This window comes from Dasypus novemcinctus, chromosome 30 (assembly GCF_030445035.2).
Source record: "Dasypus novemcinctus isolate mDasNov1 chromosome 30, mDasNov1.1.hap2, whole genome shotgun sequence".
NCBI lineage: Eukaryota > Metazoa > Chordata > Mammalia > Cingulata > Dasypodidae > Dasypus > Dasypus novemcinctus.
This window is the reverse complement of record NC_080702.1, coordinates 34295134-34312111: the sequence shown is the minus strand read 5'-3', so window position 1 is coordinate 34312111 and position 16978 is coordinate 34295134. Positions and strand designations below refer to the sequence as shown.

General features: G+C 37.6%; 1 pseudogene; it reads right to left on the bottom strand.

Annotated features, from left to right (window-relative positions):
• Nucleotides 1–2232: 2232 nt before the first annotated feature.
• Nucleotides 2233–16978, bottom strand: part of LOC131276618 (vomeronasal type-2 receptor 116-like) — a 30472-nt pseudogene continuing 15726 nt past the window's right edge.

The following is a 16978-nucleotide window of genomic DNA, read 5'->3' as shown; positions in this document are numbered from 1 at the left end:
TGATGGCCAGATCCTGAGCCTCAGCAGACTCCAGCACCTACAGTCTGATTCATTGGACTCACCACACTCAGCTAAGATGGAGTTGAAGAGGGACAACCACCACACCATGAAGCCAAGAGTGATTACAACTGAAAGTGGGAGGATTGCATCCAGCATCCATGTGGAATCTGAGCCTCCTCTTGACATAGAGGTGCAATGGACACAACCAATCCAGTGTCCACATAGAAAAGGTGGCATTGGATTGGGAAAAGTGGACATGGTGGCTGATGGATATGGGGAAAGGCGGGAGGAGATGAGAAGTGGAGGCATCTTTGGGACATGGAGCTGCCCTGGATGGTGCTTCAGGGGCAGTCACCGGACATTGTAAATCCTCACAGGGCCCACTGGATGGAATGGGGGAGAGTATGGGCCATGATGTGGACCATTGACCATGAGATGCAGAGGTGCCCAGGGATGTGCTTACCAAATGCAATGGATGTGTCATGATGATGGGAATGAGTGTTGCTGGGGGGGGAGAGGTGGGGTGGGGGTGGTGGGGTTGAATGGGACCTCATATATACATATGTTTTTAATGTAATATTATTACAAAGTCAATAAAAATAAATAAATAAATAAAATAGATCCATTGAATTTATGCAAAATCTCAGAGAAACACATGTTGAAAAAGACTCTTTCAAGATGAACAATCTGAGTAAGACTGAACGATCATAAACATCATTATTATAACTGTATTTCCACTGGGCAGAAAGCTGCATCTCCAAAAAAGAATTTGATTTCCTTCCTTCCTTCCTTCCTTCCTTCCTTCCTTCCTTCCTTCCTTCCTTCCTTCCTTCCTTCCTTCCTTCCTTCCTTCCTTCCTTCCTTCCTTCCTTCCTCTCTCTCTTTCTAATTTTCTCTTTCTTCCTTTCCTCCATTCTTTCATCCATTCTTTCCAACAAAATTTACATGCATGGCTTAAAAAAGAGCAAGAGAAATTCAACATGATATGTTGGAGAATGATTCAAAATGTTTGATCTACTTGTAAGGCTGAAAATCCAATTTGATTCTGAGTTACCTGATATTAGTAAATATCTCAATTCTTAATTGTCAGAAAAGAAGAACATATTATTTTCTCAGAAAAAAGATCAGATATTCTTAGACATCAAATTTAAAATAAACTCTTAAGGAGGACCCCTAATTTTAAGTGAGACTCTGAACTGCAAAATAAACACAGTAATTCATAATACAAGTAAAAATGTATTCACCAAATGCAATGAATGTGCCATGGAAGTGGTTGTTGATATGGGAGGAATGAGATGAGAGGGGTGGGAGTTATATGGAAATCTCTTATTTTTTTTAAGGTAACATTTTAAAAAATAAAGACAAAAAAAAAGAAACAACAAGAAAAAATAATAACAAGTGTAAGGAATTTTCATGAATTTTTATTGAAATCAGAGTAAAATATTAAACACACTGCATTTCAGAAGATAATGATCAGTACATAAACTTCCAGCATGTCCTGTATGGTCAGACCTGTACTCTAGAGAACCTAGAAAGGGGAAGAGAAATCCCTTCTCTTTTAGATCATCTTTCCAACAACTAGCATTTCTGACAGACAGGTTTTTGAGTGGTGTAGACATATTGAGGATATTCTTTCCAACAAGTCCTGAAATGGTACAGTAAGGAGGGAAATGTACTATCAACAATAAAATAAAAGGTGTCATCGTGTTGTACATATTATGGTGATTGTTCAAGAGGGAAAAAATCAAATAAAGACATTAGGAAGTCCAGAAAAAGGAGTTATTTATACATAGGAATTTATAATAATTAAAATATGGTTGTGGCAATCTGGGAGAAAATAAGGAATATTCCATAAATAGTATAGGATAATTATGATTACTATAAAGAGATGAAAAGAGGGAAATGTTGAGAGTGCTTACCAGGTATATTAGAAAAAACAGAAGTGCAAAATAAAATGGGAGAATATGTGTAAATTTGGTAATTCCACACACAATGAAGGCAGACTATCCATATTCATCACTGTATTTGAAATGAGGAACCAAATTGCGTAGTTTAGATTAAAAATAATTTAGAAGGCTGAGAGATGTGTTTCTGAACACTGAAAGACTGTAGGAAACTCATGTGATAACTGAAGGAAAATTACATTATATTTCTATCTAATACCTGAAAGCAAGCATTTGGTAGATTTTTATCAGGCCCCCTATTTGTTATAGGAAAGATATGAGTTTAAAATTAAGAAGACTTATTACCCCTAGAATGTGTTTGATACCTTAAACCCTGGTGAGTGTTCCTATCTGGCTTTAAAAAAATAATATAGCACTTTGGGGCAAAGATGCAGCCTAGTAATCCAGCACTGGAAGCCAAGATGGAGAAGATCTCCACAGCTGCCATGACCTTCCCCTTGGTGCTGTGGTAGACAGGGAGGAAAGTGACCCAAACACTGCAGAACACCAACATGCTGAAGGTCAAGAACTTGGATTCATTAAAGGTGTCAGGAAGGTTCCTGGCCAGGAAAGCTACAGTGAAGCACCGGAGAGCCAAGCAGCCCAGGTATCCCAGGACACAGTAGAAGGCAGTGGGTGAGCCCTTATTGCACTCGATGATGATATAACCAGGCTCAGAGTGTGCATCTTTATCAACAAATGGGGGAGAGGTTCCCAGCCAGATGCCACAGAGTGCCATCTGATCAGGGAGCAAATGGGAATAACAAAGTTAGGTGCTCCTGACACCAAATACTGCCTCGTCCTTCTCCCGGGAGCAGTGACCTTGAATGCCAGAACCACAGTGATTGTTTTGGCCAAGACAGTGGACACAGCCACGGTAAACACAATTCCAAGTGTGATTTGTTGGAGGATGCAGATGGCTGTGTTAGGGCGACCGATGAAGAGTAAGGAGCAGAGGAAGCACAGGGTGAGGGAAATGAGCAGGATGTAGCTCAGGATCCTATTATTGGCCTTAACTATGGGAATGTCTCTGTGCTTCACAAAGACCCCAAGAATAACAGCGGTGAGGAAAGAGAAACAAAGAGCTGTGCAGACCAGAGCCATCCCCAAAGGGTCTCCATAAGCCAGGAAGGTCACAGTTTTTTGAAGGCAGTGAATTCTCTCACTGTTTGCATACTGATGATCTGCACACTTCACACACTCGTCCATATCTGGTGAGAAAAGCAATGTGTCATCAGCTCAGGTTCAGTAATTTTAACTTATTTACAAGACCCCAAAAGAAACACATTGGGTAGTTTTAGCCATTGTTTCTCTGTGTGCATTGACTTCATATAACTGTGTGCTATAACCTGTATATTTTTCTTCTGTTAAGCAGCCCATCTGAAGCCCCTTTCCTAAATTCAAATAATTTCATCTCCCACATCTTCAAAAATGCTAACTTGTTGACATGTAACCTAGATTCCTTCTGCTTGGGTCCTTTGACCCAGTACTATTTTTGTGAGATTCTTCTATGTCACAGCAAATACATTTTCTTTTTACAAACACATCTAGTCTGCTAAACATTCATTTTCTCTTCACTCTGCACCCATTACCTAGTAAATTCAATTAAACTTTTGACTCTGGAGATTTGATACTTCTAGAATTCTATTGTAAGTAAAATAGTACAATCTCTTTCTTTTTGTAACTTCCATATTTCAAGTGTGTAATATTTACAAGTTTCTTTCAAGTAACACCATATCTCAGAAATTCATTTTTTCCTTGTGGCCGAATAATATTCTCTGATTTGTTCCATATTTTATCAATTTAGCTATGATGGACACTTGGATTATTTCCACATGTTGGTGTTATGAATAATGCTGCTACACACATTGCACACAATTACTATTCTGCGAACCTCTTTTCACTTTTAATATAAACCTAGAAGTGCATTACCAGGTCATATGGTGATTGCATCATTAAATTTTTGAGGATGTGCTGTAATGCATTCCACAGGGGCTGAACTACACTACATTCTCATGAACAGGTCACTAGAGTTCCAATTTCTATGACTCCTCTCCACCACTTGTTATTTTATATTTCTAAAATACAGTGATCTTTTTAAAGTTGTATAAACTATTCACTTTTATTGCTGGATAGATTTCAATATAATAATACATCATATTTTATTTACATATTTTAATGGAGATAGAAGTTTAAATGCTTATGGGTTTTAGTTATTACCAATAATGCTGCTCTGAGCATCTTTGTACATCTAGTACAGATATGATGCTCCATTACTGGGTCATATGCTATATAAACATCTTTGTAAATAATGCCATTCTGTTTTATAAATGGTTACACCAGTTTAAACTCCAACAAACAATATTCATTCCAGTTGTACCTTTTTCTGTCAGAACCTTGACATGGAAGTTGTTTAATTTTTGCTATTATGGGGAATATTTTTATCTTTTTTTTTTTAAACAAATATTTCTTTTTTTTTTAAGATTTATTTATTTATTAATTCCCTCCCTCCCCCGGTTGTCTGTTCTCTGTGTCTATTTGCTGTGTCTTGTTTGTTTGTCTGCTTCTGTTGTAGTCAGTGGCACGGGAAGTGTGGGCCGCGCCATTCCTGGGCAGGCTGCACTTTCTTTTGCTCTGGGCAGATCTCCTTACTGGGCGCACTCCTTGTGCGTGGGCCTCCCCTACACAGGGGACACCCCTGCCTGGCACAGCACTCCTTGTGCGCATCAGCACTGCGCATGCGCCAGCTCCACAGGGGTCAAGGAGGCCCAGGGTTTGAACCTCGGACCTCCCATGTGGTAGACGGACGCCCTAACCACTGGGCCAATTCCGTTTCCTGTTTTTAGCTTTTTCACCATGATTTTTGTTTGGAATTTCTTGGTGCCTAGTTAATCTGAACACTAGCTCATCTGTGCATTGCACATTTCAAAATGTTTTTCTGGGAAGAGCCTGTGCACAAGTCAGGCCATTTTTATTACGGTATTTTGTGTCTATCTTCTGCTTTTGTAAAAGCACTCTATATATGTCAGATACGATTTCTCACTGGCTAGATCTATTTTACATATTTTATCCTACTTTGGTTGTTCCCTTCTATTTCTAATTTGGTCTTATTTTTGTTGCTTAGTTTTAAATAATGAATGAGTGCTGATTTTTATCAAATGTTTTCCTGAACTTTTTGAAATGATTGTTTCTACATTTCTGGGGGTTCATTTTCTGAATTATTTTGCATAAAACAAACTTCATTACAATAACTTCTTTACGTAATATACCTGGATTTGGATTGCAGCTTTTCTTTTTAGCAAATGTAAGTTTAGTCTCAAGAAAAAAAGTGATCTGTAAATTTTGTTTCTTGCAAAAATTTTATCAGAATTTGGTACCAATGTTAAGCTCTTCTCATAAAATTAAATGTAAAGTCTTTTTCACATTTTCCTAGTATCTGGAAAAGTTTGAGTAGGTAACTATTCTTTTTTCCTTTACAGTTTGTTTGGATTTCTCAGGAAAGCCATAGGTTTATAAAAATTTTTTGAGAAGATATCTCATTTTAAACTATGGTTTAATATCCTAACAAGATATGAATCTTTTCAGATTATCCTTTATTACTGGGACGTATATGGTAATATTTACTTTTTTTGGAATTTGGGAATTTCATTTCAATTTTCACATAAACTGGAATGAATTTATTTATACTATCCATTTCTGATTTTAAAAATTCTGTACATATTACCCAATTTTAAATCATTTATTATGTAATATTTCTTAATTCATTATTCTACTAATTTATTAGTTTTGACTTTCATTAGACTTAGCTTTGAGTATTTATCCTTTCATATTTGTCTTTCATTACATTTTATTTTCATACTTATTATATTGTCTTTTATTTTATATTTACTGTTCTTATTTTAATTTGTGATACTTATAACTTCAGATTTTTACATTAAAATATACATACTAATAGTACACACACACGTATATAAAATTTAGGATGATATATTATATTCAGAGTATATCTTTAGCTGCATTACCTGAAACTTGAAATGTGGAAATTCCAGTTTTATACATTTTATAAATCTTATTGTGCTATTTACTTTAAACCATGGTTTATTTGTGTATTTCTTTAATTTTGTATTTTTATATTAAAATATCTTTTTAAGGTACATATATCTCAAAAAAATGGTACATTAAAAAATATAAAAGGCTCCCACATATCCAACACCTCCCCCAATACTCCCACAACAGCATAATTTTTCATCATTGTGCAATATTCATTGCATTTGGTGAGTACATTTTGGAGCACTGCTGCACTGCATGGATTATAGTTAACATTGTAGTTTACACTCTCCCCCAGTCCATTCAGTTGGTTATGGCAGCATATATAATGTCAAGCATATGCCCCTCTAATATCATTATGGACTACTCCAAGTCCTGAAAATGTCACCACCTGTCATCTCTTCTTCCCCTTCCCTGTCCTCAGGAACTACCATGGCCACTTTCCCCAGAACAATGCTACAGTTTCCTCCATTATTAGATGCAATAATTCTATAGTAGAATACTAGTAAATTCACTCTAATCCATATTTTATTCCTCCAACCTGAGGACCCTGGGTTGGTGATGTCCACTCTGCCACAATCTTGAGAGGGGGTTTAGATCCCAAATGGTTGATGGATGTAATTCTCCTGCTTGGAGTTGGAGGCACTTTCACTTCCCTGGTGCAGTGGTTGACCATCTTCACCTCCCTGTTAGCTGACATATGCAAGTCCAACAAACCAGAGAGTAGGCACTGCAACTCTGCTGAGGCTCAGAGCCCAGCATGTACATAACCAGTCCAGAGATTAAAGTCCTCTGGATAAACACCAAATCTAGGCCAACTATAGGTTCAGTAAAAGTGAGCAGAAGAGGCATGTGTAGAAAGTTCATATCTGAGTACATCTCCTTCATACACAGGAACAGAAATTCCAAAGTAGGGCCCACTGACAAGGCGCTGGACTCCAGAGCCAATTTCCATGATCATAGAATCTGAGTTCTCTGTAGTCCTCAGGAGCACCTGAAACTGGGATTGTATCTGCTTGTGCTGTCTCTGGGATCCTAATGATGTGGGTATTAGGATGACACATCTGATGACCTCCTGCACTTTTTTATTTTTATATATTTTTTATTTCTTTTATTTTTTTTATTTTTATTTTTCTAAAGACAAAAGTTTTACTTTAAGTCATAAGTAATGAGCTTTCAAGACATAAGGGTCGTTCGCCTCAACTCAAGAAGGATGAGAAGAACCTCCTCTGCTCTGGGGTGAAGGGCAGGAAAAGGGTGGAGGGTGAGGAGAGTGGAGAACACCAGCTGAGCAGCCTCAAGGCTCCACGTGTGCGCAGCTCTTGGCAGTTCTGGGGAATCACAGGGTCTGGGTAAGAGCAGCTTCCTTCAGTGATGGGTGTGTCTCTTTTCACACATTCTTTTTCTGGATTCCTGCCAATAATCCTCAAAAAGCCTGACTCAGTTCACTGCTCTCCAGATAGTGTAGGAAAGAGAGTCCTGAGGCCAGAATTGGAACCTTGTCTGTGACTCCAAAGGGTAGCGTGTCTTAACTCCCAGTTTCATACCCCATGAAATTAAAGGTCAGCCTGCAAGACTGTTAAGGACCATTTTTTTTTAATTGTTCTCTAACTTTTGCCTTTATTTTTTTTAATTTTTTATTCATTTTTTAAAAATATTACATTAAAAAAATATGAGGTCCCATTCAACCCCACCGCCCCCACCCCACCACTACCCCCACTGCAACACTCTTTCCCATCATCATTCCCTACACTTTTTTAAAGACTCTTAGCCATATATACTCATTTGTCTTTGCCATTCCCCCTTTTATTCAAGGCATTTTTCTAGTTGCATCACCAGTTTGTGATTGGTGGTAATCCCTCTGTGCCACAGAGACTCATCCCCAGTAGTCTTGCCCCATAGTGGGGGGAAGGTAATGAATTTACATGCTGAGTTTTGCTTAGATAGTGGCCACATGTGAACAATTTGGAGGCTCTCAGGAGGTAAATCTTGGGCACCTTGCATCTCTAGGACTAGTTCAAATTTCAGGCACACAGGCCCATAAGAATAGTCATCACTTCTTTGTCCACAAGCCTCTCCTGTTACTTTTACCAGAACTGTAGTTGGTGTTGGAATTTAAGGTACACCCAGGGGACCTGAATCTCTGGACTGATCATGTGATAGCCGGGCCCCGAGCCACAACAGACTTGCAACTCCTACACTCTGGTTTATTGGACTTACCCCACTCAGCTAAGCAGGAGGTGAAGAAGGTCAAACACCACACCATGGAGCCAAGAGTGCCTATGACAGAAAGCAGGAAAATTGCATCCAGCATCAAAATGGGGAATCTAAGCCCCCTCTTGATATAGATGTCGAGTGGACACAACCATTCTAAGGTCCACAAGATGGAGGAAGAGAGTATGATTTAGATTGGACTTACTGGTAATCTATTCATGAAATATTGTGATTAGTAATCAACAAAATATGGCATTGGTGTGGAGAAAGTGGCATGGTGGATGCTGGGGGTAGGGAATGGGAGGAAGAGATATGATGTGGGGGCATTTTCAGGGTTGGAGTTGTCCTGGGTGGTGCTGCAGGGACAGTTACCAGACATTGTATGTCCTCCCATGGCGCCCTGGGTGAGCAGTGGGAGAGTGTGGGCTATGGTGTGGACCATTGACCATGAGGTGCAGTGGTGCTCAGAGATGTATTCACCAAATGCAATGAATGTCTCACAATGATGGAGGAGGTTGTTGTTATGGGGGGAGGAGTGGGGTAAGGAGGGTGGGGGGTATATGGGGACCTCATATTTTTTGATGTAATATTAAAAAAAAAGACAAAAAAGTAACTTTTTATTATTTATATATCCTTAAAAAATAAAGAAGAATGAAAATATAAAATTATACCACATCAAGTGTTAAATAAAATGCTGTGTTGATTTTTCTTGGGATGTCATTGAGTTTGTTGATAAGTTTGGGTAGTATAGACATCTTAATAATGTGACCGAGCACGTAGGGTATCTTGGAGAATGATCCATGTGCACTTAAGAATAATATAAATCCTGCTGTATTTGGATGTAATGCTCTGTATATGTCTATTAGGTCCAAGTTCCTTTAATATATTGTTCAAGCCCTTTGTTTCTTTATTGATTCTCTGTTGAGTTATTCTGTCCAAAGTTGATAGTGGTATATTAAAGCCTTGACTATAACTGTAGAGACATCCATTCTTTCACTTAGGGTTTCCAGTGTTTGTCTCATATATATGAATGTGCTCTCATTATGGGCATAAATGTTTATGATTGTTATTTCTTCTTGAAAGATTATCCCTTTCAGTAGTATGTAGTGTTCTTGTTTGTCTTTCATGATAGTTTTGCATTAAAATCTATTTTGTCTGATGTTAATATGGCCCGTTTTTGGTTATTTTTTAGCTGTAAGATTGTTTTCCAGCCTTTCACTTTTAATGTCCTTGAATCCCTGGGTCTAAGATGTGTTTCTTGTAGACAGCTTATAGATATGTCTTATTTCCTTACACGTTTTTCCAATCTGTGTCTCTTAACTGATGAGTTTAATCCCTTGACATTCATTGTTATAACTTTCAGGGAATTACTTTTATTAGACATATTTTCTTTGGATTTGTCTTTGTGATATGTTTGGGTTCTTTTTTTTTCCCCCTCTTTTTCTCTTCTTAGTTGTTCTAACAGTCTCCTTCACCTCTATCTCTCATGTGTTTTTTTTCTATCCTCATTGAAAATTCCTTTTGGTATCTCTTGAAGGACAGTCTTTTCATTGGCATACTCTCTTAGTTTCTGTTTATCTGTGAATATTTTGACTGTCCATCATTTTTGAAAGCTAGCTTGGTGGATAGAGTATATTCTTGGTTGGAAATTTTTTCCTTTTACTGCCTTGTGGATGATATACGACTCCCTTCTTGCCTCCATGTTTTCAGATGAAAAATCAGAACTTAATCATATGGAGCCTCCCTTGTATGTAATGGTTCTTTTTCTGTCACTGTTTTCAGTATTTTCTCTTTGTCTTGAGCATTGGATAATTTGACAAGAATATGTCTTGGTGTGGGCATTTAGGGATTTAAGTTGTTTGGGGTATGTTGTGCTTCCTGGACATGTTTATCCATCTCCCTCAATAGGTTTGTGATGCTTTTAGCCATTTTTTCCTCCTACACCCCTTCTGTCCCCTTTCCATTCTCTACTCATTCTGGGATGCATGTATGAGTATCTTGCATTGTAATTTAGGTCCTTATATCCCCGCTCTATTTTTTTCTCTCTTTTTACCAATAATTCTACTATTAGTTTGATTTCAGATGTACTGTCTTACTCATCACTAATTCTTTCCTCTGCCTCTTCAAAACTGCTGTTGTTTGCTGATTGTGTATTTTTGATTTCTTGGATGGTACTGTTCATCACCATCATATCTGTTATCTTTTTTACATATGTTTAAAATGTGTTCTCTATGATCCCCAAGTGTTTTCTTAACATCCTTAATCTCTTACTTCTCTTCATTAAATTGATCCATGTTATAATGTTTTGAGAGTTTAATTTGATGTTCAACGTTCTGATTCTCTTCCTGGTTTTTAGCTTGTTCATTGGATTTGTTCATGCTTTCCTGATTTTGGATATGGTGTGCAGACACGTGCTGCATTGTAAATTACCAGACTTCCCCCTCAGGGAGGATTCTGTTCCCACTCAGCCAGGATTTTACAAAAGAGATGACAAAGGTGTACTCAGTCAGACACCATCTTGCCCCACTTCCTCAATAGTGTATTTCTTAATTTCCATATTTTTGGGAAATGAATTTGTGGTTAGACTATTCCTTTATATGTGCACATGGAACATTTATTCAAACTTACCATATAAAAATGTGTACATGAACCTTTTTTCCACATTGACTAAATTCCGTGTTATTTCATCAGTTCAACAGATCTCAAATAACTGAAATAATAGTAGGCATTTCAGGAAATTCAACTACATACTAATTATCAAAAGAAACTTAGAAATTTCCAACCATAGAAGTGATTCTAGAATTTAATATATGAATATTTATAATTTTAACATGTTAATTATATTATGTAAAGAATATTTAGCACTTTTCTACATCATGTCTCAAACCACATACCGAATATTCTATGAGATCCTGTCACATAGAAACTATGTTCTGGTACTCTGAAATTCTGAGTATTATGTGCAGTGATTATTTCCTTTTATTTTATTTTATTTTTATATATAATAATTTGGCCAAGATTTTATCACATCCTCCACTCTTCTTACATAATACTAATGTGACTGCCTCTATGAGGAATTCCATCACACCCTCCTCCCAAGGAATGCACTGGTCCCTAGGACCCTGTTCAAATATTTATAGCATATTTTAAGCATGGAAAAAAATAGTCTATGTTTATCTCCCCAATTACCTGTGAACTAGAGGAGAACAGGAACTGAAATTCCTCATTAAGACTTTGTTACTTCATCCTCATGTTGGACGCAATAGAACTAAACATTCCCTAAATCATTTCCAAACTTTCTGAACATCTGCTCTGTGTCATGAACAATTTTAGACACAGAAATGGAGCAAGGTTAAAACACATTACTTAATTATAATCTAAACATTCTTTCAATCAAGATGGAAAGCAGGTACTTGTAATAACATGTGTTAAAATTCAAGAGAGGCATGAAAGGTATATTAATTTGGTACGGTCAACAAAGGTCTTCCCGGAAACTATTTGGCCTTCAGTGTGTCTCAACAATGACTCAAGTAAATTACTTAAGGGAATGGAAAGGGTGTTATATCAAAGGGAAATATTTTTATTATAAAAATGAAATTACTAAACAAAGGAAAGAAGAAAGTTGTTTCTGTAGTTTTCCTCCAGATTCTTTCCAATACCTTGTGTGATCAGGGGATATAAAGGAGAGGTGGGGACCTTTTTGAGGGCAAAACTTACCTGTGTCATTGGAAATCTCATTCTCTGGGATGGGGGTGCAAAGAAAGCAACATGCTGCTTTTCCTTCTTGAAAGGTTTTCCTGAATCCAGGCAAACACTTCTTACTACATACAGAGTGGGGAGTCTGGGAAGAAAACCAGATACATGTTCTTAACAGCTGTGTATTTACTTCTCCAAACATTAGATTGTTTGGAGTATTGGATATCAACAATTTTAAATTTTAAATGCCTAGATCAAATTTACTTATACGATGTCAGGCTTATTTTATGATATGAAATAAAATAATTTAGAAATGTGTCTTTAAATAAATGTTTTCTTTTCCCATCCTGTGGACAGTATGTGAGAAAAATTTTCTTGTGTAAAGGTAAGTGGTTAAACTAATAATGTGAACACTTACTTAGCAGGAAGGAGGAAGACAACTGCTGTGAAGGTTAGGTCAATGTGTTAACACAGCCAGTGTTCGATCAAGTAAACATTGGGCTAATTGTAATAAAGGACACTTATGGACTTTAGTCATCAGTGAATTGACTGCATAGATGACTGATTACATGTACAATCAACCAGGGAGATTGCTGTCAGCAATGGATAAGGTTTTATCCAATCAATTCAGTGCCTTAAAATAGAAAGTGATTTCAGCATTTGGAGAGAAATTCCCTGTTCTCTGAATAGCCAATATTTCCTGTAAACTCATCAAGGACTTTCATGGGACCTTTACTGGAATGCCTGTTTGCAGACTGCCTGCAGAATCTGGACATGTACTTCCCTTGGTCCCATAAGAGAACTATATTAACTCATTTACTATTTACAGATATCTCACGTTGATTATCTTTCTTTAGAGAACCTGCACTAATAAAATATCCGTTGCAAGATTTTGTTACTTTTGTGTAATATTAAGTATTGTAATTGTGGCCTACCTACCTCTAAAAATCCTGTGGCCCATTCTATCATCTCCTCAGAAAGAGACAATTGTTGATCACATGGCACATCTGAGTTAAAATATCCTACTTTAACTTTATGTCCAAAACCTTCTGGAAAATTCCAAAAGTTGAGAATGTCATACCTAGCTTCAAATTTCCTTTCCTTATCCAAATTTACTGGATCACCAGCAGAATTTTTAAATTGGATGTTCTTCAGAAATGGATGCAGCTAAAAGAGACACACCTGTGAGGAATTGTGCCCACTGAATAAGGACAGAACACCAAGGTGGTAACGTCTCTCATCCTCTGTCATCCCTGCTTCCTAAGGCAACTTTATCATTAACATTAAATTAAGTAAAAAAAAAAAAAAAAAGAAACCGTAAGGTGGACTAAAATGTTACAGCATTTACAAAATATTTTCAGAGAAAATTCCAAATACTATGAAATCAAAACAATCTGTGAGTGTGTGATATGAACAAACCTTAATAGAAGAATCAAATCTCAGCACCCTCAATTACTAACTGAATTCTCCCCAAGTAAGGTCAGCAATGCCTGAAGAGGTTGCAGAATTAAATGATATAATTTATGTACAGTATCTTACAGAGTGCCTAAAACTAATTCAAAAACAAGTTTGTCCCTGTTGTCATGTAAATGTTTAATGGAAGAGATCTAGGTATTTTATATTAAAAATATTAGCAGGGCAGAATGTTGAGGGCCTTAATAACATGAAACATTGGCATTGATTAATAACTCCTTCCATACCTGCTATCATCACCTTCCTGTTCATGACCATTTCTACCTAGGTCTAGGTTTACCTCTTAGACAGTGAACAAGTAAACAATCTCTTGCTCTTTTAGAGAGACAACCCTAAACTTCTTGACTTCAGCGTATGTTCCACACCAAGAAAGTCATGATTATGGCATGTTCTGAAATACACATATTGTTCAATGGAAGAGGTATTACCTGCCAGCGGTAAACACCCAGTCCTTCTCCATTTTCCACTGACTGCATTTCTAATCGTTGAAGAAGCATTTCATGAAGACTCTGAGCTACAGCATACACCGCATTATACACATTGTAACTTCCTTCTTTCATGTCCTTTTCAAACAGCCACCAAGGCAGCAACTCCAAGGAGGCATTGGGAGGACAATTCTCCAGAGTGTTACAATCAGATTCAGAAACCGAGCAATCAAAAGAGACATACCACAATTTCGTGAGATAAAAGTCTTCTGGGTATTTTGAAGGATTAACTGTCTGGATGAAAGTTTTAAAATCAGGCAGTTCACCAATATTCCGTGAGAAAATGAGGGCCCCATGAAATGAATCAAGTAAAAAGTCTCTCTCGCTGGTGGTAAAATCCCATTGTGAGGTTGTGATCCAAACTTTCCCTATTACTAAGAGTCTCCATCTCCAAAAACTCAGTCCCATTAGGGAGTCAGAGTCACCATAAATGAGAGTAACATTTACTGTTGATTTTCTGATCCGTAAATGATATTGCCAGTCTTTTGAATAATATGACCTCTCAGTGACAGGAATCATTTCCAGAAAGCCTGCACAGACTCCCTTTTTGTCCATCTCTTCTCTCAAGTCCAATAGGAACTTCACACCTCTCTTATCTTCTGAGATGACCAGTCCCACCCAGTTCCAGCTAAAATGAAGCATCAATGAGACCATGCCAAGAGCCAGAGTTGTGTCCTTGTGGGTAATCTGATAGAGAGACGAAAACTGTCCATCATCACTCAGTTGTGGGTTGTAAAGGCCATAAGCAAGCTAAAGGGGAAGGATTAAATAGCCAGTATGAGAAAGAGAATTAATCAGAAGCACAAACTCAGCCCAGATGAAAATTAAGCAATGTTTTAAAGAGGAAGAAGGGAAGACTGCTCTTTTTATATTCTAATCATCTCCCAATCCCTGAGAGCATAATGGAATTAATTGATCAGTCTCAAGGGTCTAGGAAACTCCTTTGTCTCTTACTCACCTGTTTTCACTTATGTTCTGGAAAAGGATATGTGAACATGCCACCATGTCTCTGTATACTAGCTGTTCCATTTGAGAAATGTGTAAACACAATTCCCTCTTTTGACCTTTTTTTTTAAGGTCACTGAAAATAGCAAAGGAAACATTAATTCATCTTCCCTCTAACAAGGTTCACCTGTGGAATTTTGTAGAGTTCCAGCAGTGTCCCAATCTGGGCAGAAACTGCCCACGTTGTTCCTGTAAGGGCTGCTATAGACTTAGTCTCTTTCCTGCAGGTGTAATTAGGGAGGTTCTTGTCCAGCCCTGATTGCCAAATAATGGGATTCTCCAATGTTGTCTGTTCACTGTGTAGTGAATTGTACAGATCAAATCCCAAATTAATGTTGGGTAAAAGATGGGGGTTCCTGTTGATCTCTTCAATTGCAAAAGTCAAGGCCAGAACATACTGGTAGTTCTTGGTCTCAAACCTGTGGGGAAGGCAGAATTATATTTAGGCAGAAGACTAAAATCATGATTATCTTCAAATTCAATTAAATGACCAAATTCAGGTTGAAAGCACAATTAGTCTCATTCTCGATGAGCTCTTCTGAAGCCTTAGAAATTTATCTAATTCAAAAAGAGCTAAAAGGTATTTGATTGCTATGATTGAATTCTGCTTCCTTGGAGGAAGATGATACTGTTTACAAAGGAAAGTGTAATGAGTGATGAAATTCATATAGAATTTTTAATTTATTCTTTATATCAGGAAATAAAAATGATTTTTTTCATATTAATACATTTTTAAATGGTTTATATAATGACAGTATTATTGTCATGAAGTTGAAGTTAGAGTAATTCCAACTGAACGTTATATCTCTTCAAAAGTTCAGTTCCAGTGCTTAGGCAGAATTGGATGTGAGAGACAGAGGGGCATAACATCTGCATGGTGAGAAGTGTCCACAAAAAGAATGACAATCAATTAACTGAAGGCTCTACCCCATCAAGTTTTGGATCTGCCATCTTCCAAAATCAACAAACTGAGAAGAATATCAGAGCATAGTATAGGAAGAATCATGCAAAGCAGGAATATTTGAGAGAAGAAAAATTATGAAGTGTGAGGTTTGTCTACCTATAACTAATAGGACTGGAAACAATGTAGTATTCTAAAGGGAAAAGTGTTATGATGTCTAAAAAGTCTCTTAAGCATTTCTTAATTAAAATATTACAGAGACAGATAAAGTAGATACAACCCCAGTGATTGGTTCTTCTGAGGGCTACAGAGAACCACAGGTTCTGTGGACATGGCAGATGGAGTTCAGTGCCATGTCAGTTGGCCCTACTTTGGAGTTTGTGTTTCTGTGTGATGGAGCTGGAATCAGACGTGATGTTTTCCACAAGCCTCTCCTGTTACTTTTACCAGAAATGTAATTGGTGCTGGAGTTCAGTATATACACAGGGAACCTCAATCTCTAGACTGACCTTATGATAGCCAGGCCCTGAACCTCAACAGATTTCAGCTCCTTCACTCTGGTTTATTGGACTTATCCCACTCAGCTAACATGGAGTTGAAGAAAGTCAACCACCACACCATTGAGCCAAGAGTGCCTACAACTGAAAGCAGGAAGACTGCATCCAGCATCCATGTGGAATCTAAGCCCTTTCTTGATATAGATGTGGAGAGGATACAAACATTCCAAGGTCCACAGTTTGGAGGAATAGAATATGGATTAGAATGGACTTACTGATATTCCATTCATGAACTATTGTGATTAGTAATCGAAGAAAATGTGGCATTGGTGTGGAGAAAGTGACCATGGTTGCTGCTGGGGGTGGGGAATGGGAGGAAGAGATGAGATGTGGAGGCGCTTTTGGGACTTGGAGTTGTCCTGGGTGATGCTGTAGGAACAGTTACCGCACATTGTATGTCCTCCCATTTTCCACCGGGTGGACTATGGAAGAGTGTGGGCTATGATGTGGATCATTGACCATGATGTGCAGCGGTGCTCAGAGACATATTCACCAAATGCAGTGAATGTCTCATGATGATAGAGGAGATTGCTGCTATGGGAGGAGGAGTGGGGTGAAGGGGGTGGGGGGTGTATGAGGGCCTCATGTTTTTTGAATGTAATATTAAAGAAATAAATAAAGACAAAAAATATTACAGTCCTATTAACATTAATATTA